The sequence below is a fragment of the Dendrobates tinctorius genome, unplaced genomic scaffold (assembly GCF_039654945.1).
Source record: "Dendrobates tinctorius isolate UK_male_01 unplaced genomic scaffold, ASM3965494v1 ptg000326l, whole genome shotgun sequence".
Taxonomy (NCBI): Eukaryota; Metazoa; Chordata; class Amphibia; order Anura; family Dendrobatidae; genus Dendrobates; species Dendrobates tinctorius.
In genome coordinates this window covers 16,004,803-16,028,983 of record NW_027361993.1, presented here as the reverse complement: position 1 = coordinate 16,028,983, position 24,181 = coordinate 16,004,803, and the positions used below count along the sequence as shown (strand labels likewise).

General features: G+C 46.5%; 1 long non-coding RNA gene across 3 annotated transcripts; it reads left to right on the top strand.

The window, feature by feature from the left end:
• Nucleotides 1-19,590: 19,590 nt before the first annotated feature.
• On the top strand, nt 19,591-23,316 carry LOC141074152 (uncharacterized). 3 transcript variants are annotated; one of them, XR_012227139.1, is made up of 3 exons: nt 19,591-19,719; nt 21,674-21,846; nt 22,992-23,316. It is a non-coding gene; the product is annotated as an uncharacterized lncRNA (long non-coding RNA). The 3 variants fall into 3 exon arrangements; XR_012227138.1 differs by lacking the exon at nt 19,591-19,719 and adding an exon at nt 19,813-20,002; XR_012227140.1 differs by lacking the exon at nt 19,591-19,719 and adding an exon at nt 21,201-21,274.
• The last annotated feature ends 865 nt before the right edge of the window (nt 23,317-24,181 follow it).

The following is a 24,181-nucleotide window of genomic DNA, read 5'->3' as shown; positions in this document are numbered from 1 at the left end:
GGGAGTGACGTCAGCAGCGTGATCACATGACCTGATCACGCTGCTGACGTCGCTCTGACCCAACGGTCAGAGCTTCAATTGTACTGGCGTCTGTATAGACGCCAAGTACAATTGCTGCCTGGGAGCTGTGGCGGGGCCTCCTTCTCTGCGTCAGCTGTCAGCTTGACAGCTGACACAGAGAACAGCCGACACACAAGACGGGGGCGGCAGAACGCAGCCGCCGGGGGGAGACACTGCGGACCGCTGCATTAGGTGGCCTGAGTGAGCCCCCCTGCTGGCTGCGCCAGGGGCGACTGCCCCGGCTGCCCCCCCTTGGGCCTCTGCCCTCACAGCAACAGGCCAGGTACATCTCCTCCCTGCAGAAATCTTGGCTCACTCACACACAGGAAACAGCCCCTCCCCTCCCCAGTGCTGACAGAGCAACACACAGTCTTTTTGCAGGGGAGAGAGCAGAACGTTTCAAAAAACCAACTGAGGGGATGCTGTCTCTTGAAGTGGCAGCGTTTCTCTTACTGTCCATAACAATAGCACCCCCTTACATTAACACAGTGTATTCAAGCGATCGCTCGCTGTTTAGTTTCCATCATTGTTGACTAGCAACGTAAATCATCTCTGCACTGTGGACCCCAGGCTGCGATTCTCTTTATAATTTATTTTAATTTAGTGCAATCTGGCAAGCCTAACACAAAGTACACATAATGCACTTCTCTAACAAAGTCCGTAATGTTCCTTCGTTGTTTCTTCACTACATAACCACCACAAATGTAGCAAAAGTTGTTGGGTGAATTACGACACCCCCCTGTAGCCATTATGATCATGTTGTTAGAAACAGAAGCTTAATCCACCATAACAACAAAAAACTGAAAGGAATCACGGTAAGCACACCACCTCACTCTTATGAACTCTGTCTAAATGAAAATATTCCCATAGCAACCAATCACAGTGCAGTTTTTAGTTCTCACACTGCTGAGGTAAAGTGAAAGCTGTGCTCTGATTGGTTGCTATGGACACCACCACACTGTTATGAAATGTGACTAAAAAAAAAAACCTGTATTTACTGCCCATATCAACCAATCACAGAACAGCTTTCATTTCTTATACTGCTGGGGTAAAATCAAAGATATGCTTGTTTGGATGCTATGGATACCACCACACTCTTTTCAAGCTGGATTAAGAACATCGTCTTGCCCACAGCAGCCATGCGTAGCACAGCATTCATTACTTTCTAACCAACCTAAAGACCCCAAAATCATCCATCAAAAGTCATGCAAAGGGGTCAAAGATGGTGCAAGAAAAACCCTATGGAGTCAGTGTTTGTGAAAAAACTGTACATGATGAATTTTTTTAGATATGTTTACTGAATTCCGCTATCAAAAAAATGTATTAATCTTTTAAAATCGCCTCTTACTTTTCAAACAATTTTACCCTTGCTGACCTGTGTAATTGAGACGATGGATGGGTAAACGATTACATTGTAGCCCTTGAAGAAATGTGTTTCGGCACACTCTTAAGGCCCCTTTACATTTAGCAATGCACCAGCGATCCGACCCGGTCAGGATCGCTGGTGCATCGCTAAATGATCGCTAGTGAGCTGTCACACAGGCAGACCTCACAGCGACGCAGCGCACGATACTCACCTTTCACACACAGCGATCCTGACGTCCTCCCGCCCGCCTCCACGCATCGCTCGTCAGCGCCAGCAGGGAGTGCCCGACGAGAAATGGAGCCGGACATTCTTGCGCAATCATCAATGGACAGCGGGGGAGCCGGTCGGAGGTAAGTATCACACATAGCGATATCGCTATATTGTCACAAAATCGGTGACGTTATAGCGATATCGCTAGCGATATCGCTATGTGTAAAACCCCCTATAGACCTGTGTATATACATTGGAATGGCGCTAAAATGAACCCACAGCAATTGCTTTTATGCAATTATACTGATTTCTAGTTGACTTTAGTTTGCAGAATAAATACAGTACTTAGCAAACAATGGCCTTAACAAGCTCTTATCATTTCACCAGCTGTAACTAGGTAACATTGATGCACAGAGGGGATGAAGAGAGAAATTAGGAGATAAATTTGCTTTATTGATGTGCTGTGAAGAATAGTCACCTTCCATGTATCTGATTTTCTGAACTCTTCCCATTGATCATGTTTGTCATTATTTGATATCATTAATGATGACTTTTCCACCTAACAATGCTCATGTAGCAAACAATAGTACATTACGTATAATTATTTCTAAAATGTTGGACAAACTCAATTTCTCGTTGGAGCGATTTATTCACTAAATCCATTATACAAATCTACCGGTAGTAAAACTGGGCTGCAGCGCTAATTATCTTGCACAAATCTGCAATTGGGGAAATATGTTTTGACTTTTATGCTTTTAAAGCCAAATCCTTTTCAAGAAATAAATATTTTTCTGCAAATATGCTATATCACCTTGGATACATAGGTATAAGTGGGATTTCCAGCAGAAAACTTGGTAAGAGCTCAAAAATATGTTGTAAAAACAATTATTTTTCGAGATGCACCGGACCATAAGACGCACCCCAATTTTCAGAAGGAAAATAGGGAAAAAAATAATAATGTGTCAAATGGGGGTCAGTCTTACAGTCCGAATTCAGCTTACCTGGGAAGGGATCCGGCACAGGTGGAGGAGTGGTCACAGGGGTCATTCAGTTGTCCAGGCTCGTGCGGTGGCGGCTCTGTGCTGGGGCAGGTTGGTTGTGCTGGAGCAGCTGGGCTGTACTGGGGCAGCTGGGCTGTGCTGGGGCAGGTGGGCTGTGCTGGGGCAGCTGGGCTGTGCTGGGGCAGCTGGGCTGTGGCAGCTGTGCTGGGGCTGGGGCAGCTGTGCTCGGGCTGCGACAGCTGTGCTGGGTTAGCTGGGCTGGGGCAGCTGGGCTGTGCTGGGGCAGCTGTGCTGTGCTGGGGCTGGGGCAGCTGTGCTGTGCTGGGGCAGCTGGGCTGTGCTGGGCTGGGGCAGCTGTGCTGGGGCTGGAGCAGCTGTGCTGGGGCTGGGGCAGGTGGCTCTCTGTGCTCCGGCGCAGGGGCGGCGGCTCCGCCGGCATTTCCTCCAAGCCCTCTGCCAGCTACTGGAATGCTGCATTCGTGTTCCATCGCAACATTTGGGGGTTAAAGTGCCGGGAGCGATCTGTGACCACTCCTGACAGTTAGTGCCGGGTGTCACGTCCCAGCAGCGTTCGGATTACAAGATAGTGCTTTCTTCAAAACACTATAATAACTGATATAATAAAGTTTTCCCTGTCAAAATATGTTTTTTTTTCGTTATAATATAAATGATTCAAATAAAAAGTTGTAACATAAAGAATTTATTTAATGCAGAAGAAAAACCTTAAAAAGAACATCATTAATTTGTAACTATAGTAGGGAATGGTCATGAGCTTTTAGAGCTTTTACTGTAATCTGCCAGAAGACAGTCTTAAAAGCTCACTACGAGTTTCCACTATGCTTTGTAATTAAAGTTATCACCTTTGAATTACTTTTGTCATTTTTTTTCTTGCAAAACTACTTACCTCTCAGGAAATGAGTGAAAATTTACTTGGTACTGCTGGTAAAAAACTGCCGCAAATTGGATTATGAATTTGATAACATCCAGAATATATAGATATATTAAAATTATCAGGTTCTCAATTTGTAAAATACCCTAGGGCATTTGAAAGACAGTCCCATGTTGAAATTTTCTTCAGATAATCTGTGTCTTAAATACTTAAATACTCTTAAATACTCTCAGTGCTGGAATGAATGTGTTGCATGGATTTATGTCTTTTTACATCAATTAAGGAATTTCCTTTTAAAACCGTGTGGGGGCATCACAACACAGAACTAGACCCCAATCAGAGGACCATAAAACATCCGGACTCCTTATCTATGAACTGGTCCAATGTTTATATTTATGTTTCTCCCTCTCCCATATTGATAGTTCTGCTTCACGTCACTTGTCTTATCTATTGCATTTTTTCTATGCTGTTTTGTGCATAAATATGTGACTTCAGATTTTGTATTAGTCTATGCCTGATGAAGAGACCTGAGTAGTCTCGAAAGCTTGCAATGTGTTACCATCTTTTCAGTTAGCCATTAAAAGGTATCAACTACTGAGGACTCTCAATCCTGAATATTTTTCTGTCTTAAATAAGTAACTGAAGCTTAATGACATACAATTGTGGTAGCCAGAGAAAGTATCCAAGGTGCTCGTCTCAGGACCTTTACCTCCCATAGCTTTTCCTGCAATTCTGGACAAAATAGCTGCATTTTTTATGCTATTTTCCAATGTTATGGAGAAACCTTGACCAAAGAGTGTGCAGCGCTTTAAGTGCTTCAACCAACCATCGAATAGGAGGAGGGATGTGTGTATGTATAGTGTGCATAGTGTATATATGTTATGCTGCATGTGCTATGCAGTGGAAGACAGAACAATCAGAACAGAGTACTGTACATTATAACAGCATATAGAGTCCTCTGCCTCTATTCATAAGACTTGGGAAATACCCATATCGACACTCCTCAATAATACTGAATAAAAGAAAACATGGAGTAACAGTCCAATTATTTTTGTGCAAACATGTCTTAGTTTTATTAATTACAAAGGAGCATAAATAAAAATTGTATCAAGACAAAGCAATTATATGAAGAGGGATGGATAAACAGAATGTGAGTCTCTCAGTCTGTATCACATAGAGAGGTGGGAGGAGCAGTCATGAGATATGTATATACAGTTGTGGCCAAAAGTATTGACACCCCTGCAATTCTGTCAGATATTACTCAGTTTCTTCCTGAAAATGATTGCAAACCCAAATTCTTTGGTATTATTATCTTCATTTAATTTGTCTTAAATGAAAAAACACAAAAGAGAATAAAGAAAAACATTGATCATTTCACAAAACTCCAAAAATGGGCCAGACAAAAGTATTGGCACCCTCAGCCTAATACTTGGTTGCACAACCTTTAGCCAAAATAACCACGACCAACCTCTTCCCGTAACCATCAATGAGTTTCTTACAATGCTCTGCTGGAATTTTAGACCATTCTTCTTTGGCAAACTGCTCCAGGTCCCTGATATTTGAAGGGTGCCTTCTCCAAACTGCCATTTTTAGATCTCTCCACAGGTGTTCTATGGGATTCAGGTCTGGACTCATTGCTGGCCACCTTAGAAGTTTCCAGTGCTTTCTTTCAAACCATTTTCTAGTGCTTTTTTAAGTGTGTTTTGGGCCATTGTCCTGCTGGAAAACCCATGACCTCTGAGGGAGACCCAGCTTTCTCACACTGGGCCCTACATTATGCTGCAAAATTTGTTGGTAGTCTTCAGACTTCATAATGCCATGCACACAGTCAAGCAGTCCAGTGCCAGAGTCAGCAAAGCAACCCCAAAACATCAGGGAACTTCCGCCATGTTTGACTGTAGGGACCGTGTTCTTTTCTTTGAATGCCTCTTTTTTCTCCTGTAAACTCTATGTTGATGCCTTTGCCCAAAGAGCTCTACTTTTGTCTCATCTGACCAGAGAACATTCTTCCAAAATGTTTTAGGCTTTTTCAGGTAAGTTTTGTCAAACTCCAGCCTGGCTTTTTTATGTCTCGGGGTAAGAAGTGGGGTCTTCCTGGGTCTCCTACCATACAGCCCTTTTTCATTCAGACGCCGACGGATAGTATGGGTTGACACTGTTGTACCCTCAGACTGCAGGGCAGCTTGAACTTGTTTGGATGTTAGTCGAGGTTCTTTATCCAACATCCGCACAATCTTGCGTTGAAATCTCTTGTCAATTTTTCTTTTCCATCCACATCTAGGGAGGTTAGCCACAGTGCCATGGGCTTTAAACTTCTTGATGACACTGCGCACAGTAGACACAGGAACATTCAGGTCTTTGGAGATGGACTTTTAGCCTTGACATTGCTCATGCTTCCTCACAATTTGGTTTCTCAAGTCCTCAGACAGTTCTTTGGTCTTCTTTCTTTTCTCCATGCTCAATGTGGTACACACAAGGACACAGGACAGAGGTTGAGTCAACTTTAATCCATGTCAACTGGCTGCAAGTGTGATTTAGTTATTGCCAACACCTGTTAGGTGCCACAGGTAAGTTACAGGTGCTGTTAATTACACAAATTAGAGAAGCATCACATGATTTTTCAAACAGTGCCAATACTTTTGTCCACCCTCTTTTTTATGTTTGGTGTGGAATTATATCCAATTTGGCTTTAGGACAATTCTTTTTGTGTTTTTTCATTTAAGACAAATTAAATAAAGATAATAATACCAAAGAATTTGTGTTTGCAATCAGTTTCAGGAAGAAACTGAGTATTATCTGACAGAATTGCAGGGGTGTCAATACTTTTGACCACAACTGTATATCCTTTCAAAAGTGCTAGTGCTTACAATGGCTCACAGCCTACCAACTGTGGTGATATGGTAGTGACTCAGTCCAGAGTGTGTCTGTCCCTTTAAGTAATACTGAATTGTGAGTAGCGTTTGTACACTACTGCTCACTCTCTAACTGGCCCTCTACATTATTTGTGAGCTGTAATTCTCCATTTCTAGTCACATTCATTTTAGAGGCAATGCATTTCTTGATTGCTGTGTTCTATCGCCATCTAATGGTGAAATTATTGTTTGGTAAGGATCTGAGATGTGAATTCGGTCTCCTATTTGCCAGCTCCTAGTCACATGGTCAATAGGAGGAGCTGTTTTTCCAGGCAAGTCTAGAATGTTCTTTAGTCTGAGGGATGCCTTCAGGGAGAGCAGAACACAAGTGGAGCAGGTTTTTACCTCAAGATCTCCTGCAGGCATAAAAGCCTAAGTTCCCTCTAACCTGTACAGACATCATTCTATTTCTGACAGGATTCACCACATGTAAAGTATTGCTGACAGGATTCACCACATCTAAAGTCTTTATGACAGGATTCACCACAGTTTCTACATTCACCTTTAAGTACTTGTGCACGTGCTGTGGCACACTGTGGAGATAACCCTAAGTACAGGTCTGCAACCTCTAATTGCTGCATCTATTTCCCTCTTTAAAATACCAAAAGACACTGTCCAGTGCTCTTAAAGCTCCAGACCCCAATCACATCTCATCATCTAAGTGTGAACTGTAGTGTTGAGCATTCCGATACCGCAAGTATCGGGTATCGGCCGATATTAGCGGTATCGGAATTCCGATACTGACTTCCGATACTTTTGTCATATCGGATACCGGAATCGGAATCGGAAGTTCCCATCATGCTATGAGCCTGCTTGCTTTGATTAAGCCAATGGGAATCCTCCGAAGTGTGGGCACATCCTGTTAGGCATGTAGGCATGTTAACTATTGGCATGGCTGTGATTGGCTGCCAAAATGATGTCATGATGCACTATAAAAGCCACCGCAGCCACCATTTCTGGTTCACTCTGCTGTGAATTCAGTTAGGGACAGGCTGCTGTAGAAGACTGTGAGGGACAGTTAGAAATAGCGATTCCACCAAACATCTAGTGCTTTACCCAGGCTACATAAACCACCACTGTAGCCTTCTTTGCCCTAGCAGCAGTGTTCACAGCTGTCTGCAAGGGCTGTGTGAGTGCAGCTCACGCTGTGGAGTGGGTCCTGCAGCCACGTCAGGTTGTAGGCTGCCCAGCGTGCCTCACTGCTGCCTCATACATCTTTTAATTTTTGAGCTGCATTTTTTACATAATTTCAATCTAGTGTGCTTCCATCCGTATCCATATACGTTGGTTGCAAACACTAGTAGTAGACAGCGGAGCCTTTCTGCAGCCTTTCAGTGCTAGTGTCCACTTTGCTGCACTGTTCACGGCTGTCTGAGAGGTCTCTGACTGTGTGTGAGTGCAGCTCACGCTGAGTAGTGTGTCCTGCAGCTACGTCTGGTTGTAGGACGCTCAGCGTGTCACTGCCTCACACGTTTTTCTTTTATTGCAGCTCATTTTTTCTTCTATTAGTGTGCATCCATCCGTCTCCATCTACGGTGGTTGCAAACACTATATAGGAGTACACAGCGGAGCCTTTCTGCAGCCTGTCAGTGCCAGTGCCCACTTAGCTGCACTGTTCACGGCTGTCTGAGAGGTCTCTGACTGTGTGTGAGTGCAGCTCACGCAGAGTAGAGTATCCTGCAGCTACGTCTGGTTGTAGGACGCTCAACGTGCGTCACTGCCTCACACATATTTGTCTTTGAGTGCAGCTCATTTTTTCTTCTCCTATTAGTGTGCATCCATCCGTATCCATCAACATTGGTTGGTTGCAAACACTATATAGGAGTAGATAGAGGAGCCTTTTTTTCTGGCTTGTGCCCTGCCGGCGCAGCCAGATTAGTATTACCCAATTTTTTTGGAGCCTCATCTTTTGCATTGTAGGTTACCTGCCTGCATTGTAATAGCTCCAAAAAGTTGGTGATACTATCAGTTTCAATTCTTTGTTCACATACTTTGAGTTTGTTTCCAACAAACAAACCACAAAAAAAGTTCACCAAACACTACATTTGGAACTTGTGTAGGCCACATCAGCTCCTAATAAAGTGTAGTCCACACACACACACTTCATAAAATTAGTGTTTCTTGTACCTGTAACCAGCTGTTCAGGAATAAGCACACTAAGGCCCCCCTTTGTACTTTTCTGCCTATCTTAAGCAGTCTGGCAAGATGAAGAAGGCAGGGAGTAAGGCGCGTGGGCGTGGGCGTGGAGTTTCAGCAGGGAGAGGACGTGGGGATTCTGCAGGTAGAGGACGTGGGGATTCTGGGCCTGCTGCGGGCACCAGTGGATCAGCATCCCCCATGCACAGCTTTGTAGGACCTCAACGTACCCCACTGCTGCGGGAGGAACAAATTGAAGCCGTTGTCGGATGGATGGCAGCTAACGCATCGACTTCAATTACTTCCACAGCCTCTCAGGACCAGAGCACCGAAGAGCAACCATCTGTCTCTTCACCACCTGCCAAAGTGCCCAGGCAGTCAGAGAGACATGGACAGGAGCCATCACAGTCTCTACTTCTGTTCTCGGAATCTGTTGGCTTGGAAAGAGGGGGCCAGCCACGCAGCATTCCTGAATGTGAAGAAGAGGGAGTATGCAGTGATGCGCAACTTCTTTGTCCCTCTGAATCTGAAGAGGCGAGTGGGCCAGTGCCTATGGTCAGCACACCTCAGTACGCATCAGATGATGACGAGACTCAGTTGCCACTTTCTGGTGCATACGGTGCTGGCGAGACAACCCCGGAGAAGCAGCTGTTTGAAGAGGGGAGGGAAGATGATGAGGTCCTTGACCCATCATGGCGTGAGGAACAGGAAGGTGGTGGGAGCAGCTCGGAGGAAGAGATTCCCCTACTGGCCAAAACAGGAGGCAGAGGGAGGGGGAAGACTTGGTTGCCTGTACCCTCCACTTCGGCACCCGTTAGGAGCATTCCTCATTCCAAAGGCAAAACGGGCGCTCCCAAGAGTTGCAGTGCGTGGTCCTTTTTTGACACAGTTGCAGATTACATTTGCTTTGTCAAATGCAAGCTGTGTCATCAGATAGTCAAAAGAGGGAGAAATGTCAGCAACCTCAATACCACAAATATGTGGAAACGTGCGCACCAAGCACGAGTTGGAGTTGCAGAGACACCCTGAAGACGTAGGCCAACGTACAGCACCACCTACCACCTCTTCAGTTCGTGTTGGGGCCTCTTCCTCCAGCTCACACACTGCTGGTTCGGCTTCCTCACAGGATCGCCAAGGAAGAACCTCTGCCACTGTTGTCCGGAGACCCTGTCAGATTCCACCCATAGCAGCACGTTCCCATCCATCACAGCCATCGGAAGCACAGGCATGGGATAAAAGGCGCCCTTACTCGGCAAACCATCCCCGAGCACAGTCTCTGAATGCTGGCATTGCCAAACTTCTGGCAGTTGAAATGTTGTCATTCAGGCTGGTGGACACTGACACCTTCCGGGACTTAATGGCATTGGCAGTCCCCTAATACAACGTGCCCAGCCGCTTTTATTTCAGCAGGCGAGCCGTCCCTGCCCTGCAGAAACATGTTGAGGGCAAAATAAAACATGCGCTACTAAACGCCGTTAGTAGCAAGGTCCACCTGACCACCGATGCGTGGACCAGTAACCATGGACAGGGACGATACCTTTCCCTCACTGCCCACTGGGTCAATGTTGTGGAGCCGGGTACAGATCTGGAGAGTGGCGCTGTACGTGTTCTTCCAACGCCACGGATTGCAGGACTCCAGTCTGTACACATAGACTCCTCCTCCTACTCAAGTTCCTCAGAAACAGCAGAGCAGGAGCCTGTTACGACCGATATGAGCACAGCCGTGGCCAAACGTCAACAGGCTGTACTCAAATTAATTTCTTTGGGGAATCGAAGCCACACAGCGCAGGAGCTCTGGAATGCTATCAAGCAGTAGAGCGATGTGTGGTTTGGGCCAGCGAATCTCCAGCCAGGCTTGGTAGTGTGTGACAATGGCCGAAATCTGGTGGCAGCTCTTGGCCTAGGCAACTTCACACACATCCCATGTCTGGCACATGTGCTTAACTTGGTCGTGCAGAGCTTTCTGAGGGACTATCCGGATCTTGATGCACTGTTGCACAAGGTTCGCATAGAGTGCGCTCACTTGCGGCGTTCCAGCACGGCAAGATCGCGCCTCGCTGCTCTGCAGCGACGATTTGGCCTTCTGGAACATCGCATCATATGTGACCTACCCACCCGGTGGAATTCAATGTTACATATGTTGGAGTGGTTGTGTGAGCAGCAGGCAGCAGTCATGGAGTACCAGCTGCATCAGGCGCAAACAAGTCGCACTGTGCGCCGTTCACACTTCAGCACCATTGAGTGGGCCTCTATGAAGGACATCTGCCTCGTTTTGCGTGCCTTCGATGAATCCACGCGGAAGGCGAGTGCAGATGATGCACTAGTTAGCATGACTGTCCCCCTTATCTGCCTGCTTCAACAAACACTGCAAGCACTAAGGGATGAGGTTTCGGAAGAGGTGGAGGATGAGGAGTCCCAAATGCCATCTGCTTCTGGACAGTCTGCGCTACGTGTTTCCTCACAAAGGCCTACGCAGGGGACACTTTGTGAGGAGGATGAGGAGGAGTCGATGGAGGAGGAAGACATCTCTCCAGAGGAGGGAGGTACACAAACCTCTACTCAGTATGTACAGCGAGGGTGGGGTGATGCAGAGCAGGCCGAGGTCACGCCTCAAACAGGGGACAGCGGTTCTTTGGCAGTTGGGAGTCTGCAGCACATGGTTGATTTCATGCTGCAGTGCCTGAGAAACGACCGCCGCATCGCCCACATTCTCGTCTCGGCTGATTATTGGGTGTACACCCTCCTAGATCCTCGCTACCGGGACAGCGTACAAAGGCTCATACCAACGTTGAACCGGGAGCGTAAACTGCGGGAGTACGAAGAGTCACTGGTGCAGTCCATAATGTTTTCCATTCCACCCGACAGCATTGTTGCTAGTGCTTTACAAAGCAGCTCTGTGCGTCGAGGCAGTGGAGGAAACTCTGCACAAAGAGGGAGCAGAGGCAGCGCCGCAGCACAAGGCAAGACCACTATGGCCCAAATGTGGCAAAGTTTTGTGTGTCCACCACAATTGTCTACACCATCAGCGACGCCTCGAGTCAGCAGGAGGCAACGCTTCCGTCAGATGGTGTCAGACTACATGTCTTGCCCTGTCACTGTACTCCCAGATGGCTCTTCCCCCTTCAAGATTTGGGTCTCTAAGCTGGATACATGGCCAGAGCTTAGCCAGTATGCATTGGAGGTGCTGGCTTGCCCTGCTGCCAGTGTATTATCGGAACGTGTCTTTAGTGCCGCAGGTGGTGTACTAACAGACCGTCGCACGCGACTATCTTCCGATAATGTTGACCGGCTGACTTTTCTGAAAATGAACAGGGCCTGGATCTCCAAAGACTTTGCCATTCCTCTTACACACTAAATTAGTGGTTGGCAACTGTATCCAGGTCTGCTGGTGTGTTCATTTTTCTACCACCTGAACTATAATCCCTGTGCTTCAACACAGCCAGTTGTCGCTCAGATGTGTCGTCTGCACAGAGAAACACACTAGCTCCTGTGTTAGTGGGGTTCAGTAACGCCAGCTGATCCCCTGCTGTGTGGACGGCAAAGTCACCAGCTCCATCAACATTCAAACCACTACTGATTTTTAACCGTGCCCAACTTAGGTCTCTGGCTCCACTGTCTCTACTATTTCCCCTGACCTCCAACCCCGCCATCTACATCTCTGAAGTGGCGTCAGCACAATCTACACTTGTTCCTGTGTTCCTGTGGCTCAGTCCCATCAGTTTATCCCCTGATGTGTGTCCGGCAAGGTCTCCTGCTCTGTCCACATTCCCATAACCAGTAGTGGGAATGAGGACAGAGCTGGCGAACGTGCCGGACAAACATCAGGGGACCAACTGACGGGACTGAGCACCAGTAACACAGGAACAAGTGTAGATTGTGCTGAAGCCACTTCAGAGATGTAGCTGGTGGGGTTGGAGGCCAGGGTAAATAGTAGAGACAGTGGAGCCAGAGGCCTAAGTGGAGCATGGTTAGAATCAGTAGTAGTCAACAACCTCCATAAAAACCGCTGCCCATTGGCCTCTGCATGCGGCATGCGTAATCCTGGGCTCCAACAGCGTCAGTTGGTGTTCAGAAGTGTCATCTCCACAGAGCCAAACACATTCGTTCAAGTGTTAGTGGGGTTCAGCACTGCCAGCTGTTCCCCTGCTGTGGAGATGGCAAGTCTCCTGCTGCCTACACCTGCCAAAATCCAGTAGGCCCCAGCCTGCTCCACGCCTGATCCTGGGCTCCAACAGCGTCAGTTGGTGTTCAGAAGTGTCATCTCCACAGAGCCAAACACACTCGTTCAAGTGTTAGTGGGGTTCAGCACTGCCAGCTGTTCCCCTGCTGTGGAGATGGCAAGTCTCCTGCTGCCTTCACCTGCCAAAAGCAACAGGCCCCAGCCTGCTCCTCGCCTAATCCTGGGCTCCAACAGCGTCAGTTGGTGTTAAGAAGTGTCGTCTCCACAGAGCCAAACACATTCGTTCAAGTGTTAGTGGGGTTCAGCACTGCCAGCTGTTCCCCTGCTGTGGAGATAGCAAGTCTCCTGCTGCCTTCACCTGCCAAAAGCAACAGGCCCCAGCCTGCTCCTCGCCTAATCCTGGGCTCCAACAGCGTCAGTTGGTGTTCAGAAGTGTCGTCTCCACAGAGCCAAACACATTCGTTCAAGTGTTAGTGGGGTTCAGCACTGCCAGCTGTTCCCCTGCTGTGGAGATGGCAAGTCTCCTGCTGCCTTCACCTGCCAAAAGCAACAGGCCCCAGCATGCTCCTCGCCTAATCCTGGGCTCCAACAGCGTCAGTTGGTGTTCAGAAGTGTCGTCTCCACAGAGCCAAACACATTCGTTCAAGTGTTAGTGGGGTTCAGCACTGCCAGCTGTTCCCCTGCTGTGGAGATGGCAAGTCTCCTGCTGCCTTCACCTGCCAAAAGCAACAGGCCCCAGCCTGCTCCTCGCCTAATCCTGGGCTCCAACAGCGTCAGTTGGTGTTCAGAAGTGTCGTCTCCACAGAGCCAAACACATTCGTTCAAGTGTTAGTGGGGTTCAGCACTGCCAGCTGTTCCCCTGCTGTGGAGATGGCAGTCTCTCCTGCTGTCTCCGCATTCCAAAGACAGTAGGCCTCTGCCTACACCCTCCTATTTCCTGGGCTTCAACACAGCCAGTTGTAGCTCGGAAGTGCCGTCCACACGGAAAGAGACACTTGCTCCCGTGTCTCAGTGGGGTTCAGTAATGTCAGCTGATCCCCTGCTGTGTGGATGGCAGTCTCTCCTGCCGTCTCCACATTCCAAATACAGTAGGCCTCTGCCTACACCCTCCTATTTCCTGGGCTTCAACACAGCCAGTTGTAGCTCGGAAGTGTCGTCCACACGGAAAGAGACACTTGCTCCCGTGTCTCAGTGGGGTTCAGTAACGTCAGCTGATCCCCTGCTGTGTGGATGGCAGTCTCTCCTGCTGTCTCCACATTCCAAATACAGTAGGCCTCTGCCTACACCCTCCTATTTCCTGGGCTTCAACACAGCCAGTTGTAGCTCGGAAGTGCCGTCCACACGGAAAGAGACACTTGCTCCCGTGTCTCAGTGGGGTTCAGTAACGTCAGCTGATCCCCTGCTGTGTGGATGGCAGTCTCTCCTGCTGTCTCCACATTCCAAATACAGTAGGCCTCTGCCTACACCCTCCTATTTCCTGGGCTTCAACACAGCCAGTTGTAGCTCGGAAGTGCCGTCCACACGGAAAGAGACACTTGCTCCCGTGTCTCAGTGGGGTTCAGTAACGTCAGCTGATCCCCTGCTGTGTGGATGGCAGTCTCTCCTGCCGTCTCCACATTCCAAATACAGTAGGCCTCTGCCTACACCCTCCTATTTCCTGGGCTTCAACACAGCCAGTTGTAGCTCGGAAGTGCCGTCCACACGGAAAGAGACACTTGCTCCCGTGTCTCAGTGGGGTTCAGTAACGTCAGCTGATCCCCTGCTGTGTGGATGGCAGGCTCTCCTGCTGTCTCCACATTCCAAATACAGTAGGCCTCTGCCTACACCCTCCTATTTCCTGGGCTTCAACACAGCCAGTTGTAGCTCGGAAGTGCCGTCCACACGGAAAGAGACACTTGCTCCCGTGTCTCAGTGGGGTTCAGTAACGTCAGCTGATCCCCTGCTGTGTGGATGGCAGTCTCTCCTGCCGTCTCCACATTCCAAATACAGTAGGCCTCTGCCTACACCCTCCTATTTCCTGGGCTGCAACACAGCCAGTTGTAGCTCGGAAGTGCCGTCCACACGGAAAGAGACACTTGCTCCCGTGTCTCAGTGGGGTTCAGTAACGTCAGCTGATCCCCTGCTGTGTGGATGGCAGTCTCTCCTGCTGTCTCCACATTCCAAATACAGTAGGCCTCTGCCTACACCCTCCTATTTCCTGGGCTTCAACACAGCCAGTTGTAGCTCGGAAGTGCCATCCACACGGAAAGAGACACTTGCTCCCGTGTCTCAGTGGGGTTCAGTAACGTCAGCTGATCCCCTGCTGTGTGGATGGCAGTCTCTCCTGCTGTCTCCACATTCCAAATACAGTAGGCCTCTGCCTATACCCTCCTATTTCCTGGGCTTCAACACAGCCAGTTGTAGCTCAGAAGTGCCGTCCACACGGAAAGAGACACTTGCTCCCGTGTCTCAGTGGGGTTCAGTAACGTCAGCTGATCCCCTACTGTGTGGATGGCAGTCTCTCCTGCTGTCTCCACATTCCAAATACAGTAGGCCTCTGCCTACACCCTCCTATTTCCTGGGCTTCAACACAGCCAGTTGTAGCTCGGAAGTGCCGTCCACACGGAAAGAGACACTTGCTCCCGTGTCTCAGTGGGGTTCAGTAACGTCAGCTGATCCCCTGCTGTGTGGATGGCAGTCTCTCCTGCTGTCTCCACATTCCAAATACAGTAGGCCTCTGCCTACACCCTCCTATTTCCTGGGCTTCAACACAGCCAGTTGTAGCTCGGAAGTGCCGTCCACACGGAAAGAGACACTTGCTCCCGTGTCTCAGTGGGGTTCAGTAACGTCAGCTGATCCCCTGCTGTGTGGATGGCAGTCTCTCCTGCTGTCTCCACATTCCAAATACAGTAGGCCTCTGCCTACACCCTCCTATTTCCTGGGCTTCAACACAGCCAGTTGTAGCTCGGAAGTGCCGTCCACACGGAAAGAGACACTTGCTCCCGTGTCTCAGTGGGGTTCAGTAATGTCAGCTGATCCCCTGCTGTGTGGATGGCAGTCTCTCCTGCTGTCTCCACATTCCAAATACAGTAGGCCTCTGCCTACACCCTCCTATTTCCTGGGCTTCAACACAGCCAGTTGTAGCTCGGAAGTGCCGTCCACACGGAAAGAGACACTTGCTCCCGTGTCTCAGTGGGGTTCAGTAACGTCAGCTGATCCCCTGCTGTGTGGATGGCAGGCTCTCCTGCTGTCTCCACATTCCAAATACAGTAGGCCTCTGCCTACACCCTCCTATTTCCTGGGCTTCAACACAGCCAGTTGTAGCTCGGAAGTGCCGTCCACACGGAAAGAGACACTTGCTCCCGTGTCTCAGTGGGGTTCAGTAACGTCAGCTGATCCCCTGCTGTGTGGATGGCAGTCTCTCCTGCTGTCTCCACATTCCAAATACAGTAGGCCTCTGCCTACACCCTCCTATTTCCTGGGCTTCAACACAGCCAGTTGTAGCTCGGAAGTGCCGTCCACACGGAAAGAGACACTTGCTCCCGTGTCTCAGTGGGGTTCAGTAACGTCAGCTGATCCCCTGCTGTGTGGATGACAGTCTCTCCTGCTGTCACCACATTCCAAATACAGTAGGCCTCTGCCTACACCCTCCTATTTCCTGGGCTTCAACACAGCCAGTTGTAGCTCGGAAGTGCCGTCCACACGGAAAGAGACACTTGCTCCCGTGTCTCAGTGGGGTTCAGTAACGTCAGCTGATCCCCTGCTGTGTGGATGGCAAAGTCTCCTGCTGCCTACACAGTCGTACTACTACTGATTTTTAACCGTGCTCCAATTAGGCCTGTGGCTCCACTGTCTCTCGTATTTCCCCTGTCCTCCAACCCTGCCAGTTACAGCTCCGAAGTGGCGTCTGCACAATCCACACTTGTTCCTGTGTTACAGGTGTTCAGTCCGGTCAGTTAATCCCCGATGTGTGTCCGGCAATGTCGCCTGCTCTGTCCACATTCCCATAACTAGTTTGGATTGTGCAGACACCACTTCGGAGCTGTAACTGGCGGGGTTGGAGTACAGGGGAAATACGAATATCAGTGAAGCCACACGCCTAAGTGGAGCTTGGTTAAAATTAGTAGAATTCTACAACCGATCTTAAAATTTCTTCAATGCAGCCTCAGCCTGCTCCGTGCTTGTCCCTGGGCTTCAACACAGCCAGTTGTTGCTCGGAAGTGCTGTCTTCACAGAGTAAAACACTAGCTCCTGTGTTTGTGGGGTTCAGTAACGTCAGCTGTTCCCCTGCTGTTTTGATGGCAATCTGTCCTGCTGCCTCCCAATTGACAGCACATCAGGCCTCAGCCTGCTAATTGCTTGTCCCTGGGCTCCAACATCGCCAGTTGCTGCTCATAACTGACTTTGGCACGGGTACTCCCTCCTGCCCAGCTTGGTTCCAGCCCTGCTTGCTGTTTCCGGGAAGTGTCAATGTCAGTTTGCCACCCCAAGTTGCCATGTCGTGTTGCGGTTGGGTTAGCCGAGGCTAGGGTGCCAGCAGTTTAGGTGCTTCCTATGTGGACTGCGGGTTCTGGTAAGAAAGACTTGTTCCGTAGTGCCAGTAGGACAAGCACCCCCTGTAGGACTGTGTGATTCAGTAACTGCGGCCAGCTTGCGGCATGCCAACTTTGCTTTTCAGGGGTAACTTCAGCTGCCCCTCCGGGTTCCAGCACCGTCAGCTGGTTCTCGTCAGAGCCTTTGGCCTAGGTGCCTCCATCTCGGTATCCGAGTTCCGGCAACGTCTGCTGGTCCTTGGTAGTGCTTTGTAGCACAGGTACCTCCTGCTTAGTAACTGGGTTCCAGCACCGTCAGCTGGTCCTCGGTTGTGCCATTGGCTCTTATTCCTTCTGCTGCCCTTCCGGGTGCCAGCACTGTCAGCTGGTCCTCGCTATTTCCATTTGCTCTTGCAGCTTATGCTACCCCTCCGGGTTCCAGCACCGTCAGCTGGTTCTCGTCAGAGCCTTTGGCCTAGGTGCCTCCATCTCGGTATCCGAGTTCCGGCAACATCTGCTGGTCCTTGGTAGTGCTTTGTAGCACAGGTACCTCCTGCTTAGTAACCGGGTTCCAGCACCGTCAGCTGGTCCTCGGTAGTGCCATTGGCTCTTGTTCCTTCTGCTGCCCCTCCGGGTGCCAGTACCGTCAGCTGGTTCAAGAGGACAAAGAACAGGAAGACAACCACCAAGATGCAGAACAACAAGAGAGAGAAGACAAAGAAGCATAAGAAAACAAAGCAGAAGAACATTAAGCATAAGACTAATAGTCTGAGCAAATTATATTATCTTATTTATAAGCAGAAGAAGACTAAGCAGTGTATGGGGGTGAGTCCGTTCCTCCTCGTGGTGCCCCTGGAAAAGGCCTGCTGCTGCAGGCCAAACTGAACGCGGAAAAATCCTGTTGTAAATCTTTGGTGACAGGCAGAACGGAAGGTGTAAACTTCTAACTTTTCTAGATAACAACTACAGGAATGCCTGACACAAACAAGAATATGATGAAGAAGAATAGGAAGAAGATGAAGAAGTTGAATATGTAGAATAATAATTGTTGAATAAGAAGAATATGAAGAATGTAAGAAAAGGAAGAAGAAGAAGAATGTAAAAAAAGGAAGTAGAAGAATTTAGAAAAAGGAAGAAGAAGAAGAATGTAAAAAAAGGAATAAGAAGAAGAATGTAAAAAAAGGAAGTAGAAGAATGTAAAAAAAGGAAGAAGAAGAATGTAAAAAAAGGAATAATAATAATAAGAAGAAGAAGGTAAAAAAAGGAAGAAGAATAAGAAAGAAGAAGAAAGAAGAAGAAGACATACATGTCTGGCAAAATATAAATGAGGCTAACATAGTCAATATCTTTGTAACTCCTAACGTCTTTAAAAAAAAAGTTTAATTCCTGCTATTCCATTTGATTGGGCTAAACCTCTATGGCTTTAATGTCTCCTCCACCTCCCACAATACATTCTACATTATTCTTAGTTGTTTTTCTTCATGTAGAATTAACCTACAAGGAAAGAAAGGGGTTTTTTTAATTCCGATATTTTGGCCCCATTGACTTGCATTAGTTCCCGGTATCGGAATCGGCGATACCGATACTTTTTTTTAAGGTCGGCCGATCCATTCCGATCCGATATTTTCAAGTATTGGCTGGTATCGCTCAACTCTAGTGAACTGTAATTGCCGTGGACTACTCATGAGAGACTGTTCCTTATTTGTTCCATGTTATGATTCCCATTCCTGCTGAAGTAAAAGCAACTGTTATCCCCGAGACCAGTGTGTGTCATAATTCCTTCGGCTGTGGACACCGTGTGGGGGTGGATAGCAGAGAATGTTCAGCCTGGTCATTACAGGTATGCTGCGAGCGGTTGTCTCATCGGTATTCTTGCACCTGTGTTGCCGCCATCTTAACTGTATGGGTCCACTGCATCCTGATAGTGCATTTGTTTGGAGACCTGGGCAAGTAAGCATCTCTGCCTTTTTTGTTGTGTTTTTGATTTTTTGGTGGATTTTTAGGTCCTCTTTTTGTGCTATTGCTGTTTAGTGTTAGGACCCGTGACGAGGATCACGAGCTTACATATTTTGGCCAAAATATCAACAAATACCTCACATTTTTTATATGTGGTTTTTGCACTGTATTTTACAGGGTGCAGTTGGGCCCATTTGGTCTTGTAAACTGTGGTGTCTGTTCACATGGGATGCATTTTGATAGTGCTGGGCAGCCCGCCTGATCTAATAAAAGGGTGTAACTAATAGGCTGTTAATCTGGATGCTGTGCATTGCCATAGTGTGAACAGCACCGCATTCAAGTCTTCATTGAAATCAATATACCAAGCAACCGCCCCCTCCATGCATAGGTAGGCTGTGAGCGGTTGCCTCATCGGTATTCTTGCACCTGTGTTGCCGCCATCGTAACTATATGGGTCCACTGCATCCTGATAGTGCATTTGTTTGGAGGCCTGTGCAGGTAAGCATCTCTGCCTTTTTTGCTGTGTTCTTAAATAGACCCCACAGTGGGTGTGCGCACAGGTGATTCAATGTTTTCGGCGCGTGTGTCTCATTGGTCATGCCAGAAGTTGCGTCACATCCGGAAACCCATGGCGGTGCAGATCACGGGGAATTCCCAGATGACGTCTTTGACCTACCCACGTCACTAGCAGGTGCCACCCTCGATGCTTCGGCAGTAAGAAAATAGGAGACATATGCACAGATCCCTTCCTGTCAAGTGCAGGGAGCGCACAGCCACTGAGGTAAATATTATATTAAGTATGGGCAGCAGAAAGGGCAAATACCTCTTTGCTCCTCATACACCAGAACGAAAGCCGAATGCAGAGCTTAAATCAGGAAACCCCCCAGGATATCAAAGCCAAGATTACAGTTGTATAAAGATGCGGCCACATCACAAAGGGGTAGCATAAAAATGCTAATGGTGCCTATAAAGTGACAGTGCATATATAAATCTCCCTTAATTGTACAAATAGACAAGCATAAATACCAATATATAGTGCAAACATGAGAATACAATATCTGTCCCCTTCACCTCCTGGCCATTTTCCACTTTTTGATTTTGTTTTTTTCCTCCCTTTTTTCCAGCAGTCATAACTTTTTTCCCACCAATATGTCCTTATGAGGGCTTGTTTTTTGCAGAACAAGTTGTACTTTTAAATGACCCGATTGATTTTAGTACACAGTGTACTGGAAAACGAAAACAAATTTCCAAATACGGTGAAGTTGCAAAAAATTTGCAACTGCACTATTGTTTTTTATTTAAAATATTCAGTATATGGTAGCACTGACCTGGTAATATGATTTCCCTAGGTTAATATGAGTGCCAAGAAATGAAACATGCATAGTTTATTATTTATTTAAGTGGTGTGACAGGGTCATGGGCACAGTGTATGAAGGGAGATACGTGTCACTGCGTATACTACAGTCAGTGGTGTAGAAACAGATTATTTTTGCCTCCAGCACGCTACGTGCTGAGAGGGTTAATCTGAAAGCTACAATAGGCTGGTTTGATGTGAGCACCCATAGATTGGGTGGGAAGGTGCTCACCGTATCCCCTCTTGCAGAGCCGACAGCGGCATGTGTATTAGCAGGACCTACAGTGTTGTCACGATCATGTGATCCTCACGTGGTCCTGGTTAAATATCTGCATATGAGAGACAGTCTGTGTGTGTTGGGAGAGGGAACACTCCCACGTGGCTCCACGAGGAGTGGAGGACATTGTGGGTTTCTGCAGGTGGAACCTACGGAGCAAGGACTCAATTGCAATTTGTTTTGTCATTCCGTTAAACAAGGAAGATTTTTTTTTTGTTTTTGTGGACCCTGCCTTGGTCTATGCTGACTTCAATAAACCAGCAGGTGTTTCACTATGCAAGTGTTCCTGTGTCTACCTGAAGAAGCAGCTAAGCATGTCAGCCCCTCACAGTTGTTAAAATTTTTGAAAATTTATATGAAAAAAAGTTTACATTTGTCGCCATTTTCTGAGACCCATAACATTCTCAATTTTCATGATCTGGGTGAGGGCTTATTTTTGAGCGCCAAGTTGACATTTTTATTAATACCATTTTGGGGTGGATACGATCTTTTTGATCGTCTCTAATTGCATTTTAATACACTGTTGCAGTGGCCAAAAAAGAAATTAGATTTTTTCCTTGTTACGCTGTTTACCGATCGGACTCATTTATTTCATATTTTGATAGATTGAACATTTCTGATTGCAGCAATACCAAATATATATATATATATATATATATATATATATATATATATATATATATATATATATATATATTTTTTTTTTTTTTTTTTTCTTTTTTTAAATAGTTTTATTTTTAATGGGGTAAAAGTGTGGTTATTTGAACTTTTGTGTTTTAATATTTTTAAAAAAATTTTTTTTTATTTAATACTTCCCTTAGGAGACTTGAATCAGGGATCATCCGATCACCTGTGACAGAATCCAGAGCATGATAAGGAATTTTATATATGAGGAGAATGAGCCCTCTCTCTGGGAAAACCCGCATGAAGAGTCGAATTTGAATTATGTAGTATTGCTCAGCCCTAGTGTATATTGATCAATGAAACGCTAAAGGTTAGTGTGCTGTCCATTTACAAAATAGAAAACATATAAGATTGCAACATAATTTGCTAAATTAAGCCCTTTTAGCGGCAAGTATCAAGTAATATCCAGCCTATAAGTAGGCAGCTAATATAGACAGAGGTGGAGCAGGATTTCTGCTGCAACCACTTATCTTACAGCCGGACCCAAGTGCAAGAAATGAATTTTGTTGGAACAATAGGTACTTTTCTTATCATTTTGGCACCACACATAATATTAAAATTCATAAAACAAAACTTGAATGGATCACTATAATAAATCAACACTGTACAAGGACACAAGAAAAAACTATTGAACGAATAAAGGCTGAACCCCCAAAATTAAGATGATATGTAAAAATATGAATATATTCAATAAATGTTTATATAATAGCACTTTCTATTTATTGGTATAACATATAATAAGAGAATGAACTGTGCAACATAGGATGATAAAAACCAAGAACCAAAGAACCACAAGTGGAGTAAAGCTTCTGCTGCAGACAGTTGTCATACAGCCAGACACAAGTGCATGAGAGGGATTTTCTGGGACACCTGTAGAACAATTGGTACTTTTCTATTAGGCCAGGGTCACACTTGCGAGAAACTGGAACGAGTCTCGCGTCTCAATACCCGGCACTGTCACTCGGGAGCGGAGCGTGCGGCTGCATGTATTTCTATGCAGCTGAGCTCTCCGGTCTGAGTGCCGGTGGCAGTGCTGGGTATTGAGACGCGAGACTCATGCGAGTTTCTCGAAAGTGTGACCCCGGCCTTATGCTGATGCTGCACACAATAAAAAAGTACATAAAGCAAAATTTTCAGGCAGCACTATGCTACAGATCATATAGAACTAAACATTATATATGACGGCTAAATAATGGAAAAAAAAATCCTAAACATGTATATGCCTGGTAAAGAAAAAGTGACAAATCAAGGTTTCTGAATGTCACAAGGCAGAATAGAATATGGTATAATACAGGGAATGCTATGTAGTGTATCACAGGGCAGGTAATAGTATAGACTATAATTAGTGGTATTATCATTGTTATTATATATTATTACGGAACTGTCTGTACTGAATATAAATACTTTGCAGCGTTTCAGTTCTTCCTCTGTCTTTACGTTATATACATTATTCAGGCAATGGTTTTGCTGCTGCTATCTACAAAGAAGATGAAGAACACAACACTTATTTAAACCAATGTGATGCAGGCATTACCCAGCAGGCATGTGGAGACTGGAGAGAGAACAACAAGTAGAGCTTGGAGGGGAGTAAATTATAAGAAAGCTGTGACATGAACAGTGGAGATCTGAGTGTGAATATCATCAAAAGTACAGCAAGTTGTCATGTCCATGAAATGAATGTGGATGTGCCGGTGCAGATCTGTGTTACCGCCTTTATTAGAGCAATTATTGTTATCTCTACTATTTCCTTTACAATTAGATAAAAATATTGTTCTTTTTATTTTCTACTGTATATTAATTGATTGAGCTAAGCTGGCTTAGAATAGAAATGTTGTGCTGATTTTTCACTATGTATGTCTAATAGTTATGAGCATACATGCTCCGATATGGCGCTATCCGAGCATGCTCGAGTGACTTCGGCATGCTTGAATAATATGTTTGAGTCCCCTCGGATGCATATCTCGCAGCTGTTAGACAGCCACAACACATGCAGGTATTGCCTAGCAAACAGGACATCCCTGCATGTGTTGTGGCTGTCGAATGCAGTCGCGGGGACTCAAACATTTTTTTCAAGCACGCCGAAGTCACTCGATTAGCATATGAGCATACTAGGATAACGCTTTGTCTATGTATGTTCGCTCATCACTAATGCTTAACCCATTGAAAACCTGTGGTTTAATAGTACAGAGCAGGTCTGCAGATGACATGCACCATACTGTCAACAGGACAAATGATTTGAACTTTTTAAATGCTTCTTTCTCCACTTATGAGCCATTTCTTCTCCCCCACTTCGTGAAACATAACTCATTTGTGACAGCCAGAATGCTTAGAGGAGAAAGGAGTGTTTTGTTCTAGTGATTGAACCTGATCAATAAGGGGCCAAAATTCTAGAATCCCTAAATTATCCCCAAAATGAATCTCTACGGATCCTTATCTAAATGGAGGACAGATGGATTATACACACCTCAGCTTAATTTATTGTGTAAATAGCTCCCGGAGGTAGCCAACATGTATTATTACATTTCCCTTGTGGCTTTTCATGTCATTAACAGCTAATCTACAGGGGTTAGATAAAGGGTACCTATCATTGCTAAACATTTCTATATATAACATGGGGTGCAAAGTGCTGATGATCGGTTGGAGTC